This window comes from Armigeres subalbatus, chromosome 1 (assembly GCF_024139115.2).
Source record: "Armigeres subalbatus isolate Guangzhou_Male chromosome 1, GZ_Asu_2, whole genome shotgun sequence".
Lineage (NCBI taxonomy): Eukaryota > Metazoa > Arthropoda > Insecta > Diptera > Culicidae > Armigeres > Armigeres subalbatus.
Window position 1 is genome coordinate 147,728,562 of NC_085139.1, and position 15,269 is coordinate 147,743,830.

Sequence of the window (15,269 nt, forward strand, 5' to 3'; positions counted from 1 at the left end):
GGTTAGACAGGACCCTCATTCATCGTATGCACTTTTTCGTCGTAAGGAAGGGGACGCCAAACTTCGTAGATCCGCAGGTGAATCGGTTTTTTCTTTCGTATGAGCGTCGGAACCTACAGTTTCGTGATTCGAAGGCTATTAATAAATGCCCAAGCAACCAACGCTTTCCACCATGCTTTGATGGTATGCAATGTCTGTTCTTAAAGAAGGGAAAACTCGCCTTAGCGGAACGTGCAAATGTGGATCGATAATTGTGAGTTTGGATTGCGCGACTTGCTAATGTGATATTTTCTAGCTATAGATACGTTCCTGAAGTGCGTGAATAAGCGAATCACTCACAATAAACAAAACCAACAAAGTATCGTTATCATTTGAAGTGATGGCGTGCCTCATCTTCCGTCATATAAGAAAGTATTCTACCAGCAGACAGTGATGAATGATGCATCAAAAGAAAAACACACACATAGCAACGAAAGCAAATGGTCAGTCATGTAAGATAATTGTTTATTTTACGCTTTTCTCATTTCCACTGTGTTTACACGTGAGCGTGATTTTCGAGAATCTAGTGCATAAATTAAACCACAGCGCCAGCGGCGAGTTAATAAACCGGAATTTGAGGAACAGATGCACATCAGATTTGGAGGAAAGCTTTCGACTGAGGCACTTCAGAGATGGAGAATCTGGGTAGGGAGAGTTGTCAAGTCAAACACTCTACTGTAAGACACACGAAAAATTTACGGCTGAATTTAAAAACTAAACAACAAATGCTAAAGAAACAAGTATGTTGTTATGGGCTCCCCATATGCCACGTGGACATGTTTTGATCAGTTTTCGATACCGCTCCCCCATGGACACTTTCTCATAAATTTTAAAATTTGTATGAACGTGGACATTCGCCATACACCTTCAAATTCTTATTTAAATTAAAGTCCATTTGCAAGGAATAACCGAAATCCGTACAGCGAAAGTCCGTCCACCTAATGAGATATCAATCAATTAAAGGGGGTATGGTAATTTAAATGTAAAAAAATCTTCCTTTCTTACGATTGTAAGTATGTTATTTGACAAATGGAAAGCAGGCTTTAAAATTAAAGTAACAAAAATCATAAACAAACCCAGCAAACATGGAGTTTCAGGTGCCATTTGTTCACGTGTTGAACATAAATGTACAAAAGGCCTGTATTTGAATTACAATTTGCAATGAGTAAAAGGTCTCTATACCTAATGGACGTTTTCATCATAGTTCGAACTGTTTGAACAATTTGGACAATGACCTATAAAAGTTCCATAGTTTTCTTTTCCATTTGTGACACAGTGCTAATCATCGACCGTTGTGTGTATTTTGTTCCTCCGAACCACGTATGATGTGCTTCAATGGATTTAGCCTGGCGACCGCCCTTCAATATGGAAATTGTTTATGTACGTATCATACATCATAACCAACTGCCTGCTCGCAGCTGGGCAACCAGCAGGTGTGACAAAGCAATCATGCGTGACTAAGAAAAATGGAAACAATGGCACATGGTCATTTTGGCGAAGGAACTCGAGACGTCTTTGCTGGATCGATACTTTCGGTCTGGCTTTTATGGCTTGTGTTATATGGGAGTGTTAGACAATTACAGTCGAGATTTCCTGGATAACGGCCTATTGAAATATGTTCGCCGGAATTCTGTATTCAAAATATGATATGATTCAAAATTCAGACACGACCGTTGGAAGAACAAGCTTGAATGTCGTTTTAAAATACATTGAAATGATGGAACAATTTTAAGCAGTTCATATGATTGCAGTAGCTAATCGGTTGAAACTTCGTAACGTATGCCTTCGAGGAAGAAAGAGCAAGAGGAGGCAATACAATTCAATTCAGTCTGTGGTGGTACGTCATTATTTATTTGATGCCATATTGTTGAAATGTAAATAACAATCGACCAAATAAGACCCTTAGAAACCCAGAGTAGTAATGAAGAGTGTATGAATGGCGACATTGTCGGAACAAAATTCATCCGTCATTACTCTTATGTAAATATATGACTCTGTAGAAATCGAGGAAACTGACAATAATGTTATCAGTTTTATGTACCAAACTGCGTTTCAAAAGTCTCAGCCCTTCAATAATATAACTTATATATGATATAAACAAAGTTGGCATTTGTACGACCACGCATGACTCAGAATAGAGCAGCTCAATTTTGAAAATTTATAATCATTTTCTTCTTCTATTTACGATGAACATGAAAAAATTGAAAAACAACCCAATCTCTTTGGTGAAATGGTTTTCGTACATTTTGATGAATTTCAAATTTTGCTTATCTGTATATACTTAAAAAAACAAAATATTTTTTAAAACCTATTTGTTTTCTAGACAAATTGCGTACGCGAAAATTGTGTCAGGAATCAGTTTTGGCGAGACAAAGTTCGCCGGATCAGCTAGTATAATAATATTTCATTGTTTGATATTCTTGGAAAAAATCTTATTTTATTTATTTATTTGTTACCACACGTCTCGAAAGTATTAAAAACTATTACAGATTGCACCTTAAACTTAGAGCCTTAATCCTATTTTTAAACACATTTTTATATTAAAATAAAAACACTCCTTCGTGTTGTCCGGAGCAACCAATGTAATATCATCTTCGGTTGCTTGTTCTTGGACTGTCAATCGCTGTATTTCTGCACCGGCCACGCACAATTTCTTCGATTGCACACAGCCAGCGAGTGCGGGTCTACCGAACCAACGTCCTCTTCAGGTTCTCTGCTAAACACTTTGGTTGGTCTCTCTTCGCATACGCTCATGTCCAGCCCACTGTCATCTGTCTTATTTATCAGTCTGCGATGTCTAAATTTTTGTACACTTGGTACTTCTTGATACTTGATGGGCTACAGCTCTTCAATGAACCTACACGAATGGAGTATCCTTCCCCACTGGACTCGATCCTGGCCAATCGCTTCCAGTCGCCCTGAACATTGAGCGCTCTCGGTCCTCTTCAACTGCAAAAGCCATCGTGTACGGCCTTCCACGAACCTGCGGCCTCTTCCGGGTTCTCTACTAAATATTATCTTCGCTTGACGTTCTTCCGGCATACGAACAACGCATACCGTAGTCTGCCGTGTTGTATAAGGTTAATAATATCCAGCCCTTTATACACCTGGTACTATTCATGCGACGCCGCCAGATACCGTTTTCCTGTTTACCGCCAATATTGTCCGCAGCACCTTACGCTCAAACACTAAGAGCTCTGATCACTCCTCTAACATCCATGTCTCATGGCCGTATAAAACCACCGGAAGAATCAGAGAGTATACCGCGCGAGTTTTGTTTTCGTTTGCAGAACTACGGACTTAGCTGGTTACGAAGTCCGTAATAAACCCTATTTGCAGCTGCTACGCCTTTTCACCTCGCGGTAACATCATTATCGCACGTCTTGTTCCAAGATACACAAATTTCTCCACTTCAAATTTTTCATCATCTAGCCCCATTTCGCTACCACCACCACTAATGAACCACATTGATTGCCAGCGACCATGTACTTTGTTTTGCTGGTATTAATCTGAGTCCATTCCCTGCTGTCTCCTCTTAAAGGCAAAGCCTCTTCCACGGAAGCGATCGATTCCGATAATATCGATATCGTCCGCAATCCCAGGAGCATATGCGATTTTGGATCATGGTACCGCTTTTGCACCAGCCCTATCGCTCCTTCGAGCGCTATAATGGCATGGATTCGAGTGCATCCCTGCTTAATCCATCTGGTCACAATGACGTCGATATTTCATCCGAACCCTTACTCTTGATTTCGATCCGTCCAACGTTATACAATCAAGCCGTATCAGTTTCGCCGGAAAACCATATTCAAGCTTAATTTGCATAATTCATTCCGTTTCACTGAATCGTACGCCGCCTTGAAATCAATAAAAGATGATTTGTCTAAGTTGTACTCCCGAATTTATCAAGGATTTGTCTCAGGTAATCATTTGATCCGTCGTTGGTCAGCCCTCACGAAAACCTGCTTGGTATTCGCCAGGAGGGCTTTTAACGTCTCAATCTGTTGAACAGAATACGGGACATAATTTTGTACGCCGAATTAAGGAGGGTTATTCCTCAGTAATTGGCACACTCCAGCTGTGCCCTTTCTTAGAGAGGCAAATAGGGCCACGTCAACCAGCTAGCAGGCATTTCCTCTCCCATATCGACAGACAGAACTTCATAAAGCTATCACTGCCATGTTTGAGAAGTTTAGCGCGGAGCTGGTCCTTCCCGCAGCCTTATTGTTTTTCAGCTCTTTAACAGCTTTTTAACCTCATTTAATGTAGGTGTAGGAAGGAGGCCCATACCAATCTCTGTTTATGAAATGAAATCGCCAGCACATTACTGAGAACGAGCACTTTGAACGAGGTGAGTGTCATCCTGACCTTTAAGGTCAACTATCCTAAGAACCAATTTTTTTCGATGCCTGCAAGTTTTAAAAATTTACAAATGAAAAAGTGTGTTTGCTTTCTCTACAACAAAGTTGTACCAGAAGGCTATAATTCACTCAAAAGTGTGTATGTAGCCGTATAAATATTTTTTTGTTAAACGTTTCATATAGAAGGGCTTGCCAGATTCAGTGCAACTGTTTCATTCGACAGCAAATTTCCTAGTTGGACACTATTGTTTTGTTTTATAATAAATCAACATTTTGGTTTATATTTATTTTTAATCAACAAAACACAAATGCACTTGAATCATTAATTATTTTAGCGTGGCGCAACCATGGTAACCCGGTAAGTAATTTTAGGCAACGACTAGAATTGCACCAAATCTTTTTATCGTGAAAGTAGGCAATAAGCACTGCATTTACAACAATAATTGAATTCAACATACTGAATCGAGAAAGGCATCATCACCACCGGTGGATATTGGGTTTTTTAAGATGGGCCTGATTTTGAACAAAATCGGGTGAATTTCCAGGCCGGTTCATACATGCAGCACTTTTTCAGTTTTTGTTTGTGATTTTAAAAAAATTAAATACCTATTTCACCTAAATAATATAAAGAATCGATTAGGCGAATAAAGTTTTTTGACGGAAAGGTCATTATCACATGAACAGGTGTTTCATGAAATCGTCGACAAATTTCAATTCGCATCCCATCCTTTCTCACCTCGTTCTTTGCAAGTCACCGGTACTTCATTTTGAGAGTTTCTTATCAGCCTATTCTTACAGTCTCCTGTTTAGAAAGCACAGTCTCTTCCTTTGATCTGCCATCTACACCAATGATGTAGATGTTATCCGCAAAACCAAGAAGCATGTAAGACTTGCTGAGGATGGTTCCGTTTATTTGTAGGTCTCCGCAAACGGACGCAGTCTGCTAAACAGAATTCGGGAGATTACCTTGTAGGTGGTTTTGAGGAGTGTTATGCATCGAAAAATAGCACAATCGCGTCTGTGCCCTTTCTTGTAGATAGGCCATCAAGCCAGCTTGAAAGCATTTCTTCTCCTTCCCAAATCATTTCAATCACTTGTGGATTGTTCGTTAGTCGCGCACTCAACTTTTAGAAACTCGGCCGGATTCCATCCTTCCAGGCGGCCTTACCGTTCTTGCTCTCGAACAGCCTTTTCACTTCGGCTCCGTGTTTTACTCCGGTGGAGTTTTATCTCAGCTACCCTTAGTTCGTTATATCGTTCTCTATTTTGTCGTGTAGCCGCTACGGACATGAGGCTCCTGGCCTGGTTTTTCTCATCTGTCGCTCTTTGGCATTCCACATCAAACCACCTTTTCGTTGATTCTCTGTGTGGTATCAATACTGACTGCCTCGTGGAACTTGCGATTTGATTTTTCGCCGAGCTTACGAGCAAATTTTTCTGAAACCTTGCGTCCGACACTGGTTCAGCCTCATGGTTTTCTCACGCAGAGTTGTGAGGCCCAAGCCGAATTTTAAACGTAGACATCGGTTTACGAATACTTGACGCAGTTCCTGCTTGACCTCTGCTGATACACAAATCTCGTTAACAACATAGATTCCTCGTTGATTTGATTATTCGAAATTTGGTGCGTTGACTGATTGGATTTCCATATTTCCGAAACTCGTTCCACCAAGCGTTAACTGGCTGCCAAGAATGAAATTTTTCCTTTCCATTACTTGCCCTGCTAACGTAATGTTGGAGGAGTGCTCTGTTGTCATCCAATGATTTGAATTGATTGATTGACATTTTTAAAATCTTTATCAATGTGATTGATTGAGATTGTCAAGATTGAACTATCATTTCATTATCTTAGCCTAATAACTCATTCCAGAGGCTAATTCGAAAAGTGCTTATGGTGGATTTCACTATGTCTTATCTACAAACTTTGTCCATTGCTCTATGTTCAATATTTAGCGTGAAACTTAATTCTGTTAATACACAAAGTAATGTATACTAAATTATTTTTTTACTATGTTTTGAAAATTCATGTGAATATTAAATTATGTGGAAGATAATGATTTGAAAATATGAGTGGCTCTGAATGAATGGCTCATTCATTCAGTAGCCACTAGATCGAAGCGACGAAGGTGCTTCGTAGCTTAGTTGTTAAAGCACCAGTCTAGCGTACTGAGGGTCGTGGTTCAGTCCTCGGCCCTCCTTAGCGTGCGTGAACGCGCGCGGCTAAAAGCAAAACCATGCTGAGGGTGGCTGGGTTCGATTCCGGTGCCGGTCTAGAGCGTTTTCGGATTGAATGTCTCGACTTCCTGGGCATAAAAGTATCATCGTATTCCTCATGATATACAAATGCGAAAATGGTAACGCTGAAACCTCGCAGTTATAACGGAAGTGCTTAATAGACACTAAGCTGCGAGGCGGCTCTGTCCCAGTGTGGGATGTAATGCCAATAAGAAGAAGAAGAAGTTCGAGTCCCATCTAAAGGAAAGTGGTTACCTCCACATTTTCCAAATCATTATCTTCCATAATGTAAGTATTCACATATGAGTTTTCGAACATAGTAAATTAATGTCTAAGTCGGGTGGTTTAATCCCCGAAATATAGGCTATAAATTACCTTGTCATAGAACTTTTGTGCCTTATTAGCGCGGTTCAGTTGCTCGTCTCTTTACGGTCTCCATTTTTCCCTGACGCTTTCTCCAAAAATCGAGTTTTATCCGTTCTGCGCTCGTTTGTATCGTGTTTCGTTTGCCCTCATGTGATGTTGCAGCCATCATACCAGTCGTTTTTTATCAGGGGGCCGGATCTATTATCTCCCAGCCATCTTCAAGGAGGAGCTGCGCCTAGCTGCTTTCTTCATTGGGAGTGCAACTTCCAGCTGCTGCGTGTAGTCTTGGACTAGTCTACCGTCTTGTAGCCACCCTGTTAAGCTCAACGCTGACTGCGAAGTGTTGAAATGTCGTTTAGATGCGCCATAGTAATATGCCAGCAGCCACGGTTTGTATAGACGGCTAATCGCACCCACCATGATCTCGCCGATTACGACAAGGAACAGTAGCGGAGATGGAATACATTCTGCTTCACTCCGGCGACTACCCAGATGGGATCAGACAAAGCTGCGTTATGTAGACCTCTGCAGTGAAAAATTCGTACCGCGCTTCGATGAGGCCAACGACTTTGTCTGAAACTTTTTGCGTCTGCGGGTGCCCAACCATTTTCGTGGTTCAGACGATCGAAAGCTTTGTCGATAGTTAACCAAATAGAGGGACTCTATGAATTCGACTTTCACAGGATAATACTTTCACAGGATAATATGAAGCGTGACAATATAGGCCACAGGTGATCTTTGGGGTGGAATCATGCTATCGTCGGAGGGTCGTGTCTATTTCTGCTGTATCCGATTTAGGATAACTTTAGATCCCTTTGAACTTTATCAAGACGCCCTGCCACTGCCCGGAAGAGCGCGTGTCATATATATTCGGCTCATCTCCTGGGATGGAGCTTGAGTTGACGCGATAATCCGTCGCACCTTATCGATATGTTGAAGCAATTCGAAATGCTTGAAGCAGGGTTTGCTGATCAGTTGGGCAGGTGTATTACCTGTCCCGGCATCCTAGAATTCATTCTTGCTCCACTCAGACGTCATAATATATCGTAGAGGAGGCGAATATCGCAAGTTGTTACAATTTTCTCCTTTTCTTCGGCCAGGAGTCCACCTACGTTTGCTCGTCCCGTCTGCAGCGTTTAATACCTTTCTATAGCCGAATACGTTGAGCGGACTCGTTCTTGACCGCCTTGGTTCTGGCTTGCTCTATCGCGGCCTTGTTTATCATCGCTCAAACTTCCGCCAGGTTGCATCTTGTAATCCACTTTTTCTGCTGAGTGCATATTTTCATCGGTCTTTATATGGCCTTTATAAGAACCGATGTCCTCCATAATAATTGCAATGATGTGGCTCACTTGCTTGAGTTTGGTATGTCTGCGTCAGTATTTAGACCGAAATTACGTTCTGTAGCATTTAAAGATTCTGTCAGATGGATTAAAAATACTAAATAAACAAATCACCGACTGGGGGACAACAGTGAAAGGAAATTCAGGTGCTGCATAAAAATTTAAAATTGGGAGCCGCCGTTAGTATACTATGGAAGGGCATCTTGGACACCCATTATAACCGTTGGTTTTAGTTCGAACAAAATAAAGAGCAAAATTTGAACTGACAGCATTTTGCAAAGCGTCATAATAGTGGTATATAGAATGCTTCAAGATAAAACGTAAAGCCTGCCTTCGGCGTAGCTCTGCTGCGCAAACGTTAGCAACTTGACATTTTTACATTACGGTTCTCCAAAACTCTCTCGACTGAATGATAAGGCGATTAGCCAACGTAACTCAGGTCTCTTGCACTATGGTACTCGAGAAGATAGTGACGATAAAGACAGTGAAGTTATAAACATTTGTAAAAATATTGCACTGCTGAGCGAACCTTAGTGAAATGAATGGTAATTCCTTTTAAATTGTGTGGTGTATCGAAATAAAGTCAGTGATTTTGTGCCGTTCGGAAAATATGCCTTCGAACGAAAGTTTTTTCGTTGGGCGAGGTCCGATGTCGTTGTTGAGCCACAGACAAACAAATGTAACATTCAGAATTTTTCATCGTCAGTGATTTTCCGATGAAGTTAAATAACCATTGTTGACCAAGTGATTACTCGTGCGCGCAAATCGATTTTGCTCGAGTTTGACATTTACTCACTACCACCATCTGGTTCGGGATTGCCCAAGTAGGTAGAACAACAGATGCCGCTAGTGTATGTGTGACTAAAATTTGATGTAATTGTGTAACTGGATCGATGCCGGAAATATGAATACAAGGATGTGTTTTCTTCGCCTAAGGGATTTGTTAATTTAGGTATAATCCTTCCGTTCCAATTTTGCTCAGTTCAACAGGCTCTCCTTTGTTTCGACCTCATGCTTATGCTTCATAGCTATGGACCTAGCAAATATGCAAAATGGTAACTTGGCTTAGAAACCTGCAGTTAATAACTGTGGAAGTGCTTAATGAACACTAAGCTGCGAGGCGGCTCTGTCCCAGTGTGGGATGTAATGCCCATAAGAAGAAGAACAAGAAGAAGAAGAAGAAGAAGAAGCAGGGAAATGAAAAACTTCAATAAGTGCACGGAATGTTGAGAAGTATTGAGATGTTAAATAATTGCGAAAATATACAGTAATTTTTGTTTAGATCATCTTGGGGCTTTCCGAACATGTGTTGATCCTACCTAGCTAAACAATTGCCGACATGTATCAGGCAGCATATGCCAGTTATTGTTGTTGTTGATTTACAAAAGTCGTCAATTGCACAAAGATACTCCATAATGCATTGAACACAAATGGAAGCTAGATGCGCTATTTTTACCAACAATTTCGTAAGCTTTGATTTTACGTAATTTGAAATGGTGGTCGATTTTCGCACCTAGAAAATCCATCAAAATGAAAAATATGAATGAGAGGTGATATGGCTGACATTGTTATTAATGTCCAATTGGCTATTCATTCATTCATTTAGCTTACAAAACAGATAACAATTCGACGGTTGGGCCACATCTCTCCATCCTCGGTTGTGCTCACCAAATCGATTATTACTTGGTCCACCTACCTTCGCTGCATACACGACTTCTTGTACCTGCAGGTACGGAAACAAGCATTACTTTTGCAGGGTTGTTGTCCGTAATTTTTGAAACATTTCTTGCCCATCGTACCCTTCCAGCATCAGCTACATTCCGGATACTGAGTTCGCGTAGGTTGGGCGAGCTCGTGGTTCATTTTCCCCCACACCGTCCTTATGCATCTCTGCAAAAGATGTCTTAAGTAGAGGCCTGAATAAGAGAAACGCGGATAGAAAATATGACTCTGCCAACACTGCATTCAATCCTCTTCATCAAAGAACAACACATGAAAAGGAAGAAATTGTTTATGCAGATAAAATCTCACAATCCGCTATTTTATGTGTCCACATCATATAACAATAGAATCCAATAAACAATGGAGTTTCATTTCATAATCTATTAATGACTAACATATTTACAAACTTGTAAAAAACAATCTTGTTTATTGAAAATGGCAAAAATCGAATTTAGCTGTTTTCGTATTTGAGCCAAACATTTTGGCTGCTTGACAGGTCCTGCTCGATTGGCTGCTGTTTTTTGACGTTCGATTGGCGGCACATACCTATTCGCGTTTCTCTTTTCAGGCCTCTGTCTTAACATGTATCCCCGTATCGTAATGGCACGTCGTCGGCTATAGCTTTAAATTAAGCAATAACTTTGATTTTTTGATGTTTCAGCGTTTTCATCTGGGTGTCAACTTGTGAAAAGAAAACCCCGCACTAAAATAAATTTAAATTAAACAGAAGACTAATATAAGATGAAAATTAAGAAAATCTCGACATCGATGGACTGAAATACAAGAAACTGTTACTGGTCTCTAACACCAAACATCTGTAAAAGATAGTATTTTGTGTTTCTAAACAAGAAACATGTTGATGGAAAACTGTGATTAATTAATTGTTTTTCTTTCTTTCTGAAATTCAATAGTGATCAACTAAGTTTGTCCCCGTCAATGCTACTTGTTGCGAAAAAATCGGTTAAAATTACTATATGAAAAGTGGCTAATGTTTTCGGTTTTCGTGCATGCCATATTTTTCAAAATAGTTATTCTAACTATTGCGACAATTGGTACACATACATGTCATTGAATGCATCTGCTTCCTGATTGGTTGTGCAATCAGCGTGCGTCATGTTGTCAAGTCGTCATTGCTGCGGTGCTCTCGCGTTGGGCTCTTCTTCTTTGTCCTTGCTGGTGGCGTCTGGCGTCAACTTCATAACGGGACCGCCTCACGTACGCCAGCAAACCATGCATGAAAATCGATAATTGCTATTCGGACCAAATCCCGGTTCACTGTACATGAAACTAATGATTTATAATACTCGGAAGTCATAGAATTATGATAATGATTAGATTGATACGACGGCTGTGAGCAGTTGATCTAGGGCCAACAGTATGGGCAAGATCGCTACGGTGTTCAGGCCATCTAGTTAAAAAATGACCTCATTTTACGAGTGGTCCTTCGTCACTTCCTTTTGCCTTTCTCTACAACAAGAAAGTTGACCAGAAGGCTATATTTCACTCCAAAAGTGTGTAGCTAGACCATAAATATTTTTTTTGTTAAACGCGTTTCATAGAAGGGCTTGACAGATTCGAGTGCAACTAGTTACATTCGACGGAGCAAATTTCCTAGTTGGACACTTTGTTTTTGTTTTATAATAAATCAAGCAATTTGGATTATATTTTATTTTTTAATCAACAAATACAAAATGCACATTGAATCATTAATCATTTTAGCGTGGCGCAACCGGGTAACCCACAGTAATTTAAGCAACGTACAAGAATTGTCACTCTTTTATCGCCGAAATGTAGGAATAAACTGAATTTACAAATTTATTCGAATTCAACATATTGAACTCGAGAAAATCATCACCACCGGTGGATAAATTTGGTTTTTCTTCTTCTTTCTTCTTTATTTCTTCTTCCTTTGTCCTTCTTCCTTTCTTTCCTTCTTCCTTTTTCCTTTTTCCTTTTACTTCTTCCTCCCTTCTTCCTTCTTCTTTCTTCATTCTTCCTTTTCCTTCTTCCTCTTCCTCTTCCTTTTCCTTCACCCTTCTTCCTTCTTCCTTCTTCCTTCTTCCTTCTTCCTTCTTCCTTCTTCTTTCTTCTTCTTCCTTCTTCCTTCTTTCTTTCTTCTTCTTCTTCTTCTTTCTTCTTTCTTTTCTTCTTCCTTTTTCCTTCTTATTCTTTGCCTTCATTTTCCTTCTTCCTTCTTCTTTTTCAATCTTTCTTGTCCTTCTTCATTCTTCTCTTCCTTTTCTTCTTCATCCCTTCTTCCTTCTCCTTTCTTCTTCCTTCTTCTCCTTTCTTCTCCTATATTTTCTTCCTTCTTCCTGCTTTCTTCTTCCTTCTTCCTTCTGCCTTCTCTCTTTTCTCTTCTTCTTCCTTCTTCCTTCTTCTTTCTTCTTTCTTCCTTCTTCCTTCTTTCTTCGTCCTTCTTTCTTCCTTCTGTCTTCTCTTTCCTTCTTCCTTCTTTTTCTCCATTCTTCCTTCTTCCTTCTTTCTTCCTTCTTCCTTTCTTTCTTCTTCCTTCTTCCTTCTTCCTGCTCCATTCTTCCTTCTTTCCGTCTCCTTTCTTCCCTTCTTCCTTCTTCTTTCTTCTTCTCCTTCTTCCGTCTCCTTTCTTCCTTCTTCTTTCTTCCTTCTTCTTTCTTCCTTCTTCTTTCTCCCTTCTTCTTCTTCCTTCTTTCTTCTTCTTCTTCCTCTTCCTGCATTTCTTCCTTCTCCTTCATGAGGAAACGTATTTCAACATTCGCAAACGCTTCGCAAATGGCGTTCGGCCAAAGATGCTTTCGGTCAAATGGCATTCGGCAAACGGCATTCGGCCAAATGGCTCAAACCATCGCTCAGCACCGCACGGGCGAACAAGGCATGATATAAAGGAGCGCGGCAAAGCCAAATCTTGATTTTCCAGAAAAAGCTCGATCACGTCGAGACCCTAAACAGACGTAGCACTGGTTGTCACCCTGATTGTCACCCGGGTCCAATTCGCATCAATCTCCAACTGCGGCCGTTTGCACTATCGTAACCTGCCAGAGCGTACCACCGTTTTCTCTTCCGTGAAGGTCGTTTGCGTGCTCTGAAAATCTCCAACGAGTTCATTAGAATCAGTGTTCAGCGTACTGTTCTGCCTAGTCGCCAGCCAGCGAAAACCCACGTCAATGACTACCCGTCACTCATTGGCATCCTATCTTCACACAGACCAACAAAGTGAACCATTACATGCCCGTCGGCTCAATGCCGTACTGGACTTGGCTATAGTATCGTACTTGGTCGTCATCTGACCTCAGCATTGCTTTCCGTTTGCCAGCCGAACCTCATTCTGCAACGGTGAGCAAGCGTAGTATGTAAATAGCGTGAATATTTTCAGATGTCACGTATGGACCCCAACGTTTTCAGCTCATCAATGCTAACTCAATCTGCCTTGTCTTGTGTGGTAGAGTAGAATTTCAGTAATGACTTCATGAAACTTTTGGTGCACTTGCTCTCAGCCAAATGACAGTGCACCCAAAGCTATGAGTCAAGTCATCAAATTTCCACCTACCACAAAGATAAATAATGTAGTCAACCAGAATCAAACTCACCATCTCTGAAATGGCAATTCAACGCCTTTACTCAATAATTTAAGATCATGACAAAGAATAAATCCACATTCACGGAAACTGTTGATAAGGACAATCTTTTGGGATCAAAATCACACCGTATATTTTGAAGATCAAATCTCTATGTGCATTGGTTTTCAAAACATCTTCTATATAAATAAAAATAAATTTAGGTGTCCTTCTGACGATCTAACTCACAAACATGAGACCGATTTAAAAGTTTTTTTCCTAATCATTTGTTTTGGGGTCCGCATGTTTGTATATACCAAAACTGGTGAATTTAACGGAAAAGGTAATAAAAATCATTAGAATACAATTATGGGTCAGAGAATTGATCTAAGTGCATTGCTGCAAATATTTCGGTATGACAATTGAACATAAACACGAAAAGCGAGTACTTTTCGTTCAAGTAACTTCTTAAAAGCAGGTGAGATGAGTTTCCATTAAAAACAACATTTTACTTAATGGTCCAGGGGTTGCAAACTCAAAGATATGTTCAAACTACTCCATCCTAATCTGATCGAAATAGACCAACCTACATGTAAATTCTGGAATTCGCCTTTGAAGAGACAGCTGACTTATCCAGAATGAAATTCTGGCTGGATTCTACACATTCACATTTCGTTCGTCCCAGTTATTTTAGAATGTCCTCAACAATGTCAATTATGTGATGATGGTCTCCGGAATAATCAAATTCTTCAAAAGATTATTGGCTGTTGATTGTTGGCAGTTTGGCTGGCGTGCAGAATACGTCTTAACCAACCGTGTTTGGCGTCCCATCTTTGACGGACTACTTTTTATAAAATTTTATTAAACTTTCGAGATAATTAAATGTATATAAAAATGTTGCTTCGAGAATTAGATAGAAAAGAACCTGCTTTTCTTCCACAGGAATACCGCTGCGACCGCTCATATTCTTTCACGATTTTGACTTCCGTGTCGTGAAACGGGATGCTTCTTTTGCAGTACATAATTGGTTAACACATTGCTAATTTCTCCAAATCATCGACGCTTTATTGCTTTCCTCTAACATCTATATTAACTGCACATTTTTAAAGTTAATTTATTTCGTGTTTAGTTATAAATCTGAGCAAAAATATGAATCCAAACCCTAGTTGTAAGGATTTGAAACGATTATAGTTCATATTTTATGAGCAAAATTGTTGCATTTCGAATATTCACCTACACCATTTGATAATAATCCAATTGCGTTGAAAATCGTTAAATGCTTGGGCAACTGGACAGAAATGAGTAATCACTTTTTTGTAACAAATTGAGAGAACGTGCGAAACACGATCAAAGTACAAGCTACATGTTTAGATTATTTACCAAATTTATAAAGCTGCAGCCAACTAGTTACTATGAATAGAGAAAAACAAATCTACGTGTCCGAGTTGAGACAACATTTATTTGTCCCATTACTTTTGGCATCTAAACTGCGTTTTTTTTTAGATATTCAGATGACTTAATCATCATACACAAGAGATTTCTAAATTGAGTAATGATTAATACAAAATGTCCCTATATAGAATGGCATAATCAAGTCTGTCTCCAGTGTTTCTTTTTACGAAACTAAATAAAACTGAAATAGACCAAGGTGGCAAGCAATACGTAACTAC

The 15,269-nt window shown here is 39.9% G+C and overlaps 1 protein-coding gene across 1 annotated transcript in view; it reads left to right on the plus strand.

Moving 5' to 3' along the window:
• The first annotated feature begins 615 nt into the window (after nt 1-615).
• LOC134207206 (uncharacterized) overlaps nt 616-15,269 on the plus strand; it is a 60,282-nt gene continuing 45,628 nt past the window's right edge. Inside the window, exon 1 of the mRNA XM_062682952.1 lies at nt 616-684. The gene's annotated coding sequence lies outside the window, so the exon portion shown is untranslated. The remainder of the gene's footprint in view (nt 685-15,269) is intronic.